Source organism: Dromiciops gliroides, chromosome 1 (assembly GCF_019393635.1).
Source record: "Dromiciops gliroides isolate mDroGli1 chromosome 1, mDroGli1.pri, whole genome shotgun sequence".
NCBI classification, from domain to species: Eukaryota; Metazoa; Chordata; class Mammalia; order Microbiotheria; family Microbiotheriidae; genus Dromiciops; species Dromiciops gliroides.
The window spans coordinates 17,566,948-17,582,410 of record NC_057861.1 but is presented as its reverse complement, the minus strand read 5'-3'; the positions used below and the strand labels follow the sequence as shown (position 1 = coordinate 17,582,410).

Sequence of the window (15,463 nt, the reverse complement as noted above, 5' to 3'; positions counted from 1 at the left end):
CTGCACATGTATAACTTATATTTAATTTCTTGAGTTCTTAAGGGGGGGAGATAGGGAGGAAGGATGAGATTTGGAACCAAAGTAAAGTGGAGAAAATTCTAAGTAAATAAATTTTACAAAAAAAAAAAAAAGGAAAAAAATAGTCCCTGCTCCCAGGAAGCACCATCTGATATCTCCTAATCGTATAGGGTACTTCTGAAGCATAGAAAATTGTTCTGTGAGACAAGGCATAACTAGCAACATAAATATATACATATAAATCTGTGTATAGATATAAATATACAGGTGTGTGTATATGTTGTGTATGCATGTATGCGTAGATACATACAGACATAGCGGAATCATTCTTCGTGGGGGGGTTAGCTGAGGTGGGGAACATTAGAGAAGATCTCTTGGTGGGGGTGTGGGGAAGACTGACTCAGATTTCCCACGTGGGAAGGTCCTGGAGGGTACGGGGTGGGGGTGGGAGTGGGGGACGTTCCCCAAGGGCCTTCCCGGCCAGACTCTGGCTGTCGGTGCCTTCCTTGGGCATCCCGTCTTGCGCCCCCCAGCCTGGTTCGCAGCAGCCGGGAGCTGCCCAGGACCCCCACGCCCCCACCTCCCGAGCGAGCTCCGAGCCCGGAGCTTTCCCCGACCGAAAAGCCAGCCTTTAAGGAGTTAAGCGGCAGGCAGTGCTGTGGGCCTGCTGAATAGAGGGGCAGCGCAGGGAGCTGCAGCAGCAGCAGCAGCAGCAGCCGAGAAGAGAGCGGAGCCGAGCCCGAGCCGAGCCGAGCCGAGCCCAGGCAGCCCGATAGAGATGTTAACTAAGGGAGAGCCCGTGAGGCTCCCGGAGCATCAGTAGCTGGGCTCCAGCCTCCGCCTCCTGCGTGGCTCCCACGGCCCGCGCCCCCTGCCCAGCCCTCGGGCCCCCGATCGGTGGCACGGGCTGCATCCCTAGCGGGCGGCTGGCTGCCCGGGATGGGCACGGGCACTGCCCCCTGGCCAGCCTCGGCTGCGTGAGTGAGTGGAAGGCTGCTGCGGTCACCGCTATAGCCAATCTGGCTGGAGGGGCTCGGGCGCTGCTGCCACTGCCGCTGCTGCTGCTGCTGCATTGGGGGGCGCAGGCCCCCCACCCCACCTCCGCTGCTCCCCACACTTACTTTTCCTCCCCCTGCGGCTTCTCGCCTGGGCAGAGAAAATAACAGTGAGCTCAGCTGGGGGAGAGCTTGCTTTTTTTTTTTTTAAACACACATAATTGCACACATACGCATACGCGCGTACACACACACACACACACACACACACACACACACACACACACACACACACACACACACGGATCTCCTCCGTGCGATTGCAGCAATCTTAGACCTGGAAGGAGCTCGGGGCACCGCGGAGAGCCCGGCTGGGCTCCGGCGCTGAGGGGGAGACACTGGCCAAGCTCCCTGCCACAGCTACTGGCAAGAGTTGGCAAGCTCCTGGCGACCCCACAGGTAACAGGGCAAAGGAGGAGGGGGGGGGTGGAAAACTGAAAGATAGAGGTGAGGGTGGGCAAGAGCCAAAGGGACCAAAGTAAGATTTGAAGAACTGAGGATTTCATCCCAACGAGCTGGAATTGCATCTCCAGGCAACACCCTCCCCCCACCATGGGGGTGGGGGAACCGAGCCATTGGTTCATTATTAGTCAGGGATGGCTTGGGGAAGGTGACAGGCAGACCTGAACAGGTTCAGGGAGAAACTTTCACTTCCCCAGGGGAAAATGAAGTGGCATTTGGAGCAGAGCAGAGCTCTGACTGTGGGCAGGCATGGAGGGTGTTTCTCTGCTGCGTGGAACCCGGCTCTTTATCCGAGGGCAAGTCGGACAGCTTTAGAGACCTTATTTTTCAAAAGGAACGGTGTCATAAAGGATAAATGGATCCTTTCAGTTTCACTTGTTAAAAGCCCCAGAAAGGGATATGATAGGGGTTGTCTGGGAGGCTCAGGGGAGGGGAGAAAGTAATAATTTTTTCTCAAGTTTGTGGTCGATAATGGGATGAGATTTCTGGAGATGAGACCTTCCAAGACGATGAGCCAGGCAGGATTTGGGGTAGGTTGGGGAGGAGGCTGGGTATGGTCACTGCCGTCCTGTTTTCTACCAGTACAGAAAATTAAATATAAGAGATTTTAAGATTAGATGAAACTGGGGACTGCTAACATGGTTGTTGTGTGAGCGTGCGTGTGTTGGGCTGGGGGTGTTGTAGATCAAGGGGTGAAAAACAACCAAATCTCTGCTCCTCCTTTCTCATGAAACCCACTCATTGTTCGTTCAGAGCCCAAACAGCTGAGAGTCTCCAAAGATCCTGCTGGCTCCTTGCGTGTACACAACATAGCTACTGGGGGAGAGGAAAGGGTGGAAGTTTGCCAGCAATGAGAAGATTCAATCAAAGGGCTCAAGGTATAGTCTCATCCCTCACCCTCTAAGGGAAGGGATTTTGTAGAATTGCAAGAGGACCTTCCCTAGCATAGCATCTAGTTAAATCCCCTAGTTTGAGAAAAAAAAAAAAAAGGAAATTGAGGCTCAAAGAGACTTCAGGGCAGACTCCTCATTGGAGTTGAGGCGGGAGAAGGTCAGAACCAGAGAAGGCCAAACTTTTTTGCAAATGAAGGGCCGGGATGGGGGTAGTAGTTTGAAGGTGGGTGGGCCACCACCCAACATGTGGCAGTTTCATCTTGAGAACCCATAACAAAGGATCCTAGATCTGGAATAGGAAGGGACGCCAGAGACCATAGAGTCTATTTCCTTCATTTTACATATGGGGAAACTGAGGCCCGGAGTGATAACCACCGAAGCATAGATTGAGTGCTAGAAGGAGCCTTGGAGGTCATCTAGTCCACCACCCCATTTTTTTCTTTTTGCGGGGCAATGAGGGTTAAGTGACATGCCCAGGGTCACACAGCTAGTAAATGTCACGTGTTTGAGCTGGATTTGAACTCAGGTCCTCCTGAATCCAGGGCCAGTGCTTTACCCACTGTGCCACCTAGCTGCCCTACCACCACCCCATTTTAAAGATGTTAGGATCGTTGATTTAGGGCTAAATGGGACCTTAAAGGCAGTCTATTTCATCCCTGTCATTTTATAGATGAGGAAATTGAAGCTGAAAGAGATATAGTGACTTGCCCATGGTCACACAGCTAGGAAGTGGGAAAGCAAGAATTTGAATCCATGTTCTCATCCCCCCAATCTCTTGTGAGAGCCCTAAGCCACCCTCCTGACCCAACCTACACTGGCTCACCCCTACTCCTTGCCGCACTGTGGCTGGGAGCCATGGGGGACCATCGGCCAATGTGTTAGTCTAGCCAGAGGCTAGAACCTAGCAAGATGGATGCCTTAAGCACATGCAAACATCTTTTCTGCCCCATGCTCCTCACTGAAGTGCTCTCTCCTGAAGCCCTTGGCTCATTCCTGGAGTTCTAACTCAAGTAGACTTTGCTTTCCCATCCTCCTGTGGGCCACTCCGTGACAACATGGGGAGAGGCTCTGAAATAGAGTGGGGTTGATTTTCTGCCAAGCCACTGGAAATGTTAACTAGACCTCCCCCCAATCCCATGCTGGCCCTGAATGAAGAGGGGTGATTGTGTCCTATAGTTTGCCTGAGAAAACAATCCCATTCTGGCCTCTAGACAGGCCACAGGGGGCATTCCTTCAAAGCCAGGGGGTGGGGGATGACCACCACCCTGGAACTGGCAGGGCCACCCTAGAAGGGGCCAACCTCAGAGTTATTTCTAGAAGGCCAGGTGTCCAAGGCAGACACAAATCCCAGACAGCACAATCAAGTTATATCAGCACTCGACTGAGAGTTGAGGGAGCCAGGCTCTTGCTCAGCTTCTGCCACAAGCCAGTTGGGTCTTGGGCAAGTCACTCAACTGCTCCATGCCTCAGTTTCCTCATCTGACACATGGATGAAGTCTCCAAGGTCCTGATTTTCCAACACTCTTTTAATACTCACTATTCTAAGGTCCCTCTCACCTCAGACATTATGTTTTAAGGCATCGTCCATTTCTGACATTCCATACTGTTTTCTAAAGTCCCTTCGAGGGACTGAGCCATTCTCAGCCTTGACATTCTCTATTCTCAGGACCTACCTAGCCCTGACATCCTGTGTCCTGAGGGTCCTCCCAGACCTAATATTTGGTGTTCTAAGGGCCAACCCAGCTCTGCTATCTTCCGTTCTAAGGTTCTTGCCATCTCCTGCACTCTCTGTTCTAAGGTTCTTGCCAACTCTGATGTTCTATGATTCCATTCAGCAGCCACGGCTTAGGCAGGGGTGAGTACAATTTTCCAGATGGGCTTTTCCACGCTCGCGCCACAGCACCTGCTGTCCTGCTGGGGCCCTGCATGGCTAAGCCAGCTCTACCCATAGCACAGGTGAGGTAATCTGGCAGTCCTGCCTCCTCCCTTGCCCAATGGCCTTATCCCCGAAGGCTCCACCCACCCCAGCTCCTTATAAATCCCTGAGTGGGGAGCCCCAATGGGCAGTGAAGGAAGCCAGCTGTGAGAGAGTGGGAAAGCTGGAAGCACCCAGCCAGCTGCTGGGTCGCCATGACAACGTGAGGTGGAGGTAGGCTGTCTCCGATGGCTTTGGCTGGTGGGGGTGGGGGTGCCTCCCTGGGAGCCAGGTGGAAAGACTCGGTGGCTTTGTGTTGTCAGCCATCCCTGTTGCTCGTTTGTGCAGAAAGATTTTCCCTGACTGCTTTGCCCAATGCTAGTGAGTGAAGCTTGTTATTCCCAGGCTGGAGAAGGAATATTAGAGACAGAAAGAGCCTGCAAGCCAAAAAGCAACAGGGGGGGGGGGGCGGGGCGGATGAGAGCTCCAATGTCACTATGGTAAGGGGCAAAACAGTCAGGGTAAGGTTAGCCCAGTCTGGATGCATGATCTTGGGCAAGTCACCTAAACTCTCTGGTCCCAGCTTCCCCATCTGTAAAATGAGGGAGTTGGAACTATATGTCCTCTGAGTTCCTTTCACGATACTTTGAACCTAGGTCATCCAGACCCCGGGATCTGCTCTTTTCAGCCACGATGCTTTCCTATCCCTGTCTGCAAATGGGAATGGTACCATTTGTGTTTCCTGCCTCACAGCACTGCTGTTAGAAGGAAGCTTCGTCAGCTTAGTAGTGCTGGAGGAAATGAAAGCTGGGATCCTGAAGAGCTAAGGATATGGGGTCCTTTCCCAAACTATGGGCTTCAAAGATAGCAACTCTGAACGTAGGGGTAGGGAAGCTTGACTGACTTGGAGCCGCTAGGGAAGATAGTAGAAGCCTTGTAGAGATAGGGAAGTTTGGGGTTCACCTCTCCCATCTTGGAAAAAAATTTCTTTCTAGTTAGAGTGGGATTTGGGGCAGCTAGGTGTCACAGTGGATAGAATGCTGTGCCTGGAGTCAGAAACACTTGTCTTCTGCATTCAAATCCAGCCTCAGACACTTACTAGCTGTGTGACCCTGTGCGAATCACTTCACCCTGTTTGCCTTAGTTTCCTCATCTGTAAAATAAGCTGGAGAAGGAAATGGCAAACCACTCTAGTACTTTTGCCAAGGAAATTCCAAATGGGGTCCCAAAGACTCAGACACCACTAAATAGCAATAGAATGGGATTCAATCCAGTTGTTGTTCAGACATTTCAGCAATGTCCAACTCTTTGTGACCCCATTTGGGGTTTTCTTAACAAAGATACTGGGATGGTTTGCCATTTCCAACTCATTTTACCAATAAGGAAATTGAGGCAAACAGGATTAAGTGACTTGCCCAAGGTCACACAGCCAGGAAGTGTCTGAGGCTGGATTTGGACTCATAAACATGGGTCTTCCTGACTTCAGACCTGACACTCTATCCACTGTACCACCTATTTATCCAGCACTGAAGAGGGAAGGAGGCTTAGACCATAGAGAGCTGACCTTGGTGCTGGGAAGACCTGGGTTTGAGTCCCACCCTTGACTCATACAGTCTCCATGACTATGGCTAACCATTAGCTTACTGGTTATTTCAGAAGACTCTAAGTTGCTGAGTTATATTGGTCCTAGTTTAACAGGGGGTGGTGGGTGCATGGGAAGGGAGCATGCCCTGTTCCAGGTGAGGAAGATAATAAGACAAAAACCCCAAAAGGATCCTGGACCTCAAAGAGGTTACTTTCTAATGGAGAGAACATGGGACATTAAATGTCAGAGCTTGACAAGACCTTTAAACAGAGAATGTCTGAGGTGAGATGGACCTTCAAACAATGTAATTTCTAGAAAGAAAATGTTGTTTAACTAGGGGTCTGGGATAAGAGATAGCACTGGTCCTCTGCTTGGATGGTAGCTCTGTGTGTGTGTGTGTGTGTGTGTAAGTATATTAAGGTCTCCTTTTCTCTTATGGGGATGAGAAATAAGCATTTATATAGTGTCTACTATGTTCCAGGCACTGTGCTAAGACTTACCTGATACTGAACCCTTATTAAATCTCTAAATATGGACCTTCGAATTTCATGTTTGTTTCTGAACACAATGAAATAACAACAGCAATTGCTATCTTTAAGGTTTGCAAAGTGCTTCACAAATATGAAGTAGGTGCCATTATCATCTGTATTTTACAGAAGGGGAAGCTGAGACCGAGAGAGATGAAGGGACTTGTTCAGGGTCACACAGCTAGGAAGTGTCTTAGGCAGAATTTGAACTGAAATCTTCATGCCCCTAGGCCCAGTGTTCCATGCATCTTGTCTGAGGTGAGAATTTTGATGAACATGTTAACCTGAAAATTAATTTTAAAAATCAATATAACAAAATTAAGGTCTTTAATCAGTTGCAGCTCGAGGCATTTCATAGCAGATGCCGAGAATGTCTAAAGATGAGGACTGGGGACAGGGTTTATATAGGGGGTAACAGAACAGAGAGGGAAGAGATTGCATCTGGGAAGACTAAGTTTCTCACAGATAGAACCTATCCAATGCAAAAGAGCCTTTTGTATAATAAGCTAAAGTCCAAGAAGTAAGCCTGGGAACCCAGAGGTTTCTGGGAGGGGATAGTTTGAAGATCCAAAAACCAGAGAATTGACAAAGTCTGGCCAACCCCAGGCAATTCATTGACCTGGGAATGGAGACCAGGTGAGGATCAGTCAGTGCTTGGTAAATTGTGTTTGTCAAACAGAAGGCCACTTGGCCCCACGTCGCCTCCCTTAAATTTTATTATTTATTAAATTAAATTTTATTTAATTTCTTAATAATAATTTATTTTTCCCAATTCATGTAAAAACCATTTTAAACATTTTTTAAAATGTTACTGAATTCCAAATTCTATTCCTCCCTCCTTCTCCTTCCCCTATTCCCTGATATGGATTATGCATGTATTAATAATTTAATAAAGTTGTCCCTGATAGTTCTTTTTTTGTGGGGCAATGAAGGTTAAGTGACTTGCCCAGGGTCACACAGCTAGTGTCAAGTGTCTGAGGTTGAATTTGAACTCAGGTTCTCCTGAAATCAGGGCTTCCCCGACAGAGTTCTTGGATAGGGAACTGGACCCAGAATGAGGAAGCAGGTTTTGGTCCTACCTCTGACCCCTTCTAACTGTGTAACCCTGGGCAAATTGCCTTTTGGGGCCTCAGTTTCCTCATCTGTAGCAAGAGGGATTGGACTCCATGGCCCCGAAGGTCTTTCCCAGCTCTCAATCTATCAGTCTAGCCTAAACAAAACACAGAAAATGTGGTCATTTTCCTTCTATAGGATTCAGTGTGAATGAGTGTGTATGTGTGTCTTTGCCTATGTGTGTGAGAGACCAAGACAGGGGTCAGAAGGGTCATCACTTTAAATCCATCCTTCCAATATGCTCTTCCACTAAGTAGACTGCCTCTCTTCGTTGGCTCATTTTCTGAAGGGTTGCATAGAGCTGGATCGGAATTGATGACTGCTCCAGAATGGTTGGTTGGGTGTTTTTTCGTCCTTTCTTTTTTTCAGCCAGTTAATTTTTCCCAAAGAGCTGCTGTCTTGCAATCCTACAGTGCCTCATGTATTCCAGAGCTTTCCTCTCTTCCCCTCTCCCTGGCCTTATTAAAAGGGGACACAGCTCCTTTCCTCCCTCCTTTATCTTCCCTTCCTCCCCAATCACACAAACCTCTCAACAGAAACCTCCATTTGCTGGGAGTTGCTGAATAAACCTACAGATGTTCAAAGCTCAGGTATAATTTTAGGCAGAACATCTGAAAATAGGCAGCCTGGGAGTCAGTAAAACATCTTGACATTAGTGTTTCTAATTAGGAGAAACTTGTTTTCCTTAAATAAATAAATCAAGGGTAAAAGAAGACAATTGTCTCTTATCGGTGGCTCTCAGGTTCCTAGCTGGATGTGGGGAGTCTGGGGAAAGGCAAGGGAGAGGTCATGGGTCCAATCAGGGAAGGATCCCCAATAAGGTTTTTATTTAGAGCTCATTAAAGTATTAAGATGTGTTCTCATGGCAAGAGTTTTTAAAGAGCTGATTAGACAGCTTCTGAAAATGACAGCTAACCTAAGGAATAATGAGAATCACAGAATTTCGGAGCTAGAAAAGGACCCTGAAACAGAGTGTCAGAGCTAGGAGGAACCTTATAACATGGAATGTCAGAGCTGTGAGGAGCCTTGGAACAGGGAATGTCAGAGATGGGAGGACCCTTAGAACATGGAATGTCAGAGTTGAGAGGGACCTTAGAACAGAGAATTTACAGGACCTTGATGGCTCTTATAGACCATAGAATGTCAGAGCTTTGAAGTGCCTTAGAACATGGAATACCAGCATAGACAAACACAACATAGAATGTTAGCTTTCAAAGGAACTTTGGAATCATAGAAGACATAACATTACAGAAAGAAGGGAGCTAAGAGAATGTATAGTCCGATCTTGCCTTTGGACAGATGGGGACATTGAGACCAAGAGAGGCCAAGTGATTTGTCCAAGATCACACAGTGAATTGGTGCCAAAATCAGAAGAAACTGGAAGTGATTATTTAAATTATATTGCAATAAGAGTAGTTGTTTAGTCACTTCAGTCTCTTCATGACCCCATTTAGGGTTTTCTTGGCAAAGATACTGGAGCGGTTTGCCATCTCCTTCTCCAGCTCATTTGACAGATGAGGAAACTGAGGCCAACAAGGTGAAGTGACTTGCCCAGGGTCACACAGCTAGTAAGTGTCTGAGATTGGATTTGAACTCAGGTGTTCCTGATTCCAGGCCTGGCGCTCTGGGCACTACAGCGCCACCTAGCTGCCCCATTGTCATTGTGATAAGACCATCTTCCAATTTAATTTGGTTGTGTTGTGGACTCTAAGTGCTCACACTGGGAACTCTCTGAAGTAATGAAATCATGGGTCCTATCCTACCCCACCCCCAGAATGTATGAACAAGATGTCATGCTGAGTATTTGCCAAATTCTCACTGGGAGGCTCCAAGCAAAGGCTCAATAGCAATTTGTTGGTTTGTCATAGTGGAGATTCCTTTTCTTTGTGGGTTGGACTCAATAATAATCACTAGCATTTACATAGTACTTTAAGGTTTGCAAAGATCCTTATAGATTTTTATCTATAAAAATGACAGTCCCTGACTTCAAAGGGTTTATTGTTATGACAATAATGCTAATTCTAATAATAATTGAAACAGCCAAAATTTATAGAGAACTTATTATATACTGCGAACAGTGCTAAGCACTTTACAAATATTTTCTCATTTGATCTTCACAACAACCCTGGGAGGGAGGTGCTATTACTCTCTCCATCATACAAAGGAGGAAACTGAGACAGAAGTTAAGTGACTTAGCCAGGATCACACAGCTAGTAAGTGTCTGAGGCTAGATTTGAATTTAGGTCTTCTTGATTCCAGGTGCAGCCCTCTACTAGGGATGGGGAGAGATAGGGCATATATATTCAATTTTATGATCCGAGGTGGTGTGCTATAGGGACAAGGAAGAGTTATAGGCAAAGTACTCTGGGTCATGCCCACCTCTGCATCAGGAGCTGAGTGGAATGTTGCCACATTGCATGTGGGTATTTTTCACAGATGGCTCCTTTGGGCAATCTTAGCTTCTAAGAACTGAAAGGGATTACTTCCTCTAACCTCATTCTTTTAAAGAGGAGGAAATGGAGACCCAGAGGTGTTAAGTAACTTGGCCACCATTACAAGCATCATAGGTGGTCAGGCTAGGTCCTGACTCCAAAGTCAGTGTTCTTGCCACTATGCCCCATGTCTTCAACACTGCATAGTAGGCATCCATATGACTTCTCTTCCCGAGGTCCTTCCCTCTTTGTTTGTAAGTCTCTGAATACAGTCCTAGTCATGCCCTCTGGGTCAACCAATCTCTTTCTAGTCTTCTGTGCTAGGACATGATCCTATGAGTTACAGAGCTTCTCAGACCCTGATGGAGAAAGCTGGAACCATGAACCCCAAAGCGATGCCAGACATGCTTCCAGCCCATCTGCATCTATTCTTTTTTTATTTTTTTTTGCTGGGCAATAAGGGTTAAGTGACTTGCCCAGGGTCACACAGCTAGTAGGTGTCAAGTATTTGAGGCTGGATTTGAATTCAGGTCCTCCTGAATCCAGGGCCAGTGCTTTATCCACTGTGCCACCTAGCTGCCCCTTTTTCCTTTTTTCCCTGCATCTATTCTTGAGGGGAGAAATTATCATGGAGAGAGGACCCACTTTCCTCATCACAAAATGCAACAATTGCAGTTCAACTTCCACCAATAATCAGATGGGCACAGGAACACTGACCAGACCACTGATCCTGCTTTCAGCCTAGCTGCTGCATCTATTTTTGAGGGAATGAATTATCAAGGAGAGAGAACCTACTTTCCTCATCACAAACTGACTTGCCCAGGGTCACACAGCTAATAAATGTCTGAGGTGAGATTTGAATTCAGGTCCTCTTGACTCTAGGGCCACTGTTCTATCCACTGCGCCACCTAGCTGCTCTGATAGGAATGTAAAGAAAGAAGATACCTAGGGCTCCTAGGCCTCTGCATTCATCGACCCCTCACCTCCATCCATCAGATTACTTCCAGGTACAGGGAGAGGGGCTCCTGCCCTTAAGACTCCATTCCATCCCTGCTATGTGTGAGATATAAAATTGGATACTAGAGCATTAACCTCCCCTTTTAACCTTTCCCTTATTTATCTCCCAGACTAGTAAGTGGAAGAAGCCTCTGGTCTTTATTTAGAGCTTTTATTGTTTGGAAATTACAAGGTGATGTTGATTAGAGAGATAGGGAAGTCCACTTCCTGAAAGGGTGGTCCTTCATTTTTTGCTAACCGACTGTTAAAAACTTTCACTTTTTACCACATATGCCACTCAGCACACCCATGCCAGCTGCCAGCTTCCAGCCTCCAGCCTCCCTCTACATCACCAGTCTTGCTACTTAGATGACACAGTACAGAGAGCCAAGAAGACCTGAATTCAAATCTAACCTCAGCTATTTACTAGCTGTGTGACCCTGAGCAAGTCAGACAACCTTTCAATGCTGTAGACCAGGGCTTCTTAAACTTCTTCCACTCATGACCCCTTTTTGCCTGAGAAATTTTTACACAACCCCAGGCATTTAGGTATAGAAAATAGGTCTAAAAATCAAACATTTACTGCCAAATTTTTCATGACCCTCACATTGAGTTATTCAACCCCACTTGGGTCCTGACCCACAGTTTAAAAAGCTTGCCTCTAGACAAGCCCCAAAGTCTATAAAATGCAGATCGCATGTCAGTCTGCATTGAGTGAAGGGGCTTTCTCATCCTGGAGTTCTGAATAGAAATGAGATCACATATCTAATTTCTCACACACTGGTTTTCAATTTTTATGGTCTCAAGGACCCCTTTACCCTCTTAAAAATGTTTGAGACTCCCCCCTCCAAAAGGGATTTGTGTGGGTTATGGCTAGATACTGCAGGAATTTTATATATATATATATATATATTATATACATATACTGAGTATATATACTTGAGGGGTACACACACACACACACACACACACACACACACACACTTAAAAATGATTGAGGATCTCCCTAACGAGGGGGTTTCTATGGGTTATAGCTATGTAGGGCAGGTATTACCACCGCCCATTTTACAACTAAGGAAATAGTTTTAGAGAGATGAAGCCACTTGCCCAGAGTCACACAGCCTGTGAGGATTGAAGGTAGACTTTAATGGCAGGACTCCTGACTCCAGGGCTAACATTCTATCTACTGAAGTCTGATTGATCAATGAATCAATGGGCAAGAATTTCTTAAGTGCCCCTCCTGTGTCTGACACTGGGCTGGGTGCTGAGGGATCAAGTGGCTCCAAGGAGACAGAGACATGAATGGGCTGGGAAGACCTCATGGAGGAGGGGGGCAGGATTGGCAGGAAGAGCTTAGACAGGTGGAAAGGAACAAGGAGGGCATGATGGGGGTGGAGGGACAGCCTGAGCAAAGACCCAGAGGTAGGACAAGGCATTGTGTGAACACACAGCAGGGAGAAGAGCAGCCTGGCAGAAGGTGAGGAAAGAGGAGGAGAGTTCACATTTCACACACCCGATACTGATCATGGAAGAGCTCCAGTTCTGGGGAGCCCAACTTTGCCTTCCATTCCTCGACAGAACTTTTCTTCTTAAAGAAGAAAGACTTCCTCTGGAGCTGTAGTGAGGGGAAGGAGGCCTAGGACCCGAGTCAGGAGCCCAGAGTGCTGGGTTCTATCTCTTTCACTGACCAGATGTTAGACTTTGGACAAATCCCATCCCCTCTCTAGACCACCATTTCCTCTTCTATACAGTGAGAGAGTACCACTCTAAGGTGCTTCTCTCCTCTGACATCCCCTGTTCTGAGGCCCCTCCCAGCCCTGATGTCCCCTGTTCTAAGGCCCCTTCCACTTTTTGTAGTTTTTGCATTTAGCCACACACATATGCACAAGAGTGTACTCATACACTCACACACACACACACACACTCACACCAGCCTGCTGTGCCTCCCTCTCCAGCCCTACTACTGAACTGCAGCTTTAGTTACCTCCTACTCTATGTCAGTGTAGGCACCCAGAGGCACCCAAGTGAATTCCTTCCAAGAGCCCTAAAATAGCGGCTGGGTGCCCACCCCCATGCTGTCTGCACTCAGAGGGATGGGGCCCTCGGGAGCTGCTGTGCTCAGGCACCTTCCCCCACAGGCAGCCCACGGGCCTCCTCCCCCTCCCCCATCCCCTCAATCTTGGAGCTGGCTGCTAGTGAAAGGGAAACCTGCATGTTCTTTCATAAAAGAGAATTGTAGACAATTAGAGCTGGGCAGAGCGCAGCAGTCTCATTAAGTGTCCGTTGTCAGGATGTCAAGATGATTGATGGGCCCTGTCCTGGAGGCTCACTCCTCACTGCATCTTCTGACTCATCAGCCTCATCTCCAGGCCTGGGCTGAGTATTCAGAGAGGATTCTCTGTAACTTCTCCATGATCCCCAGCAAATCTGGCTAAATTGTTCTGCCAAACTATGTCATGGGCTCTGGCTATGACTGTGGTCTAGAGTTCAGGCTTAGAGCCATAAAATGTCCCATCTGGGAAAGGCCTTAGAGCATTGAATGTGAGAGCTGGAAGAAACCTTAGAAGAGGGGATGTGAGAACTGGGAGGGGCCTTAGAATAGGGGATGTCAGAGCTGGGAGGGACCTTAGAACAGGGGATGTCAGAACTGGGAGAGGCCTTAGAACAGGGGATGTCAGGGCTGGGAGGGACCTTAGAACAGGGGATGTCAGAACTGGGAGGGGCCTTAGAACAGGGGATGTCAGAACTGGGAGGGGTCTTAGAACAGGGAATTTCAGAACTGGGAGGGGTCTTAGAACAGGGAATTTCAGAATTGGGAGGGGCCCTTCCAGCTCTTAATCCTACTTTGGGTTCTTTAAAAGAAACAAACCAAAAAAGAATGATAAGGGCAGGCCTGCCCACTTCTCCTGGGATTTCAGGTCCTGTGTAAGCCAGTCAGGAGAGCCTTGAAGGGTCTTCATTTTGCTGTTAACAGTGTGACTTTCCCTTAAGCTGCCATCACCCCAACCAAAACAAACCAGACATCTCCCCTCAGGAGCCCACTGTAGGTGGTGGCCAAGGAAGGTGAGCATGACTTCGGAATGGGTTCAGATTCTCGCCTATGACCCTTCAGGTGAGGGGTCCACCAGCAGCCATGCTGATTAGTTCAGCCCTGGATTAGTCAGTCCTACATTATAATGGTAGCGTGCCTCAAGGTTCTCTTCCGATGCTTTAAATCCTACTTCAATCCATTTTTCTGGGATTAGGTGGAAGTGGGGGCTCCATTCACAGGCCTAGATTACCACCCTTCTATGTCTTCTCATCTTGTGTGGTCTTTCTGGTATGTTTGTGGGGATGCAAGGGTATGTTGAAACCAGCTCCAACTAGATCAAGAGAGCCAATTGTTAAATTTTCAGTGTGAGCATTTATAACTCAGAAATGGGCAAACATTACAGATCAGAGCTTGGTTTATTGTTTTGTTCATTTTCTCAAACTTGAAAAAATTATGGAGAGAATGTTAATAATGAATATTACAATTATTAAATTAAAATTAAAAGTATTTTAAGTGTGCTTCCCCTCCTATACCCCAAGAGCTGGTTCTTAAACATATACCAGAGGGGGCAGCTGGGTGGCGCAGTGGATAAAGCACCAGCCTTGGATTCAAGAGGACCTGAGTTCAAATCCAACCTCAGACACTTGACACTTGCTAGCTGTATGACCCTGGGCAAGTAACTTAATCCCCATTACCCCGCAAAAAAGCAAAAACAAAAACAAAAACACAAAATCCATATACCAGAAATAGAAGGAACCTTAAAGATCATCTTGTTCAACCTCCACATTTTACACACGGGGAAACTGAGGCCTGTAAAGGTGAAATGATTTGCCTTTTTGGGGGGGGCAATGGGGGTTAAGTGACTTTCCCAGGGTCACACAGCTAGTAAGTGTCGAATGTCTGAGGCCGGATTTGAACTCAGGTCCTCCTGAATCCAGGGCCTATGCTTTATCCATTGTGCTACCTAGCTGCCCTTTTGTGTGTGTGTGTGTGTGTGTGTGTGTGTGTGTGATTTACTATTAAGGAGCTAAAAGGTAAATTACGTCCAACCCCTTCATTTTTGTTCATTAGCTTGTTCGTTAGCTACTAGAAGTCACCTACCAGGATGATTAGTCTATGGGATGGGGATATCTTTGTTGCCAACAAAATTATTGTGGTGTAATGGGGACTGGTGTTCTCAATACCACCCCTATTACTTAATGACTTTTTAGCCATGAGTAACTCACCTCAACTCTCTGAGACTCCTTTTCCTTGTTTATAAAACAGGAGGAGGATGGGGGTGGGAACAAGCATATTTGCATTTGATCCTCACAACTGCCCTGGGAGATGGTTGATGTCATCTTACAGTTGAGGAAACTGAGGCAGACAGGTTAAATGACTTGCTCGAGGTCACACAGATAGGGAGCGTCTGAGGAAAGATTTGAACTTAGGTCTTC

General features: G+C 47.2%; 1 protein-coding gene across 5 annotated transcripts in view; it reads left to right on the top strand.

Moving 5' to 3' along the window:
- Nucleotides 1-1,268: 1,268 nt before the first annotated feature.
- WSCD2 (WSC domain containing 2) overlaps nt 1,269-15,463 on the top strand; it is a 141,454-nt gene continuing 127,259 nt past the window's right edge. The window contains exons 1-3 of one of the 5 annotated variants that reach the window (XM_043975091.1): nt 1,273-1,472; nt 2,289-2,413; nt 4,095-4,283. The gene's annotated coding sequence lies outside the window, so the exon portion shown is untranslated. Of the gene's footprint in view, nt 1,473-2,288; nt 2,414-4,094; nt 4,284-4,482; nt 4,578-15,463 lie in introns of those variants that run through there. The other 4 variants (XM_043975092.1, XM_043975093.1, XM_043975089.1 and 1 more) reach the window with 4 other exon arrangements.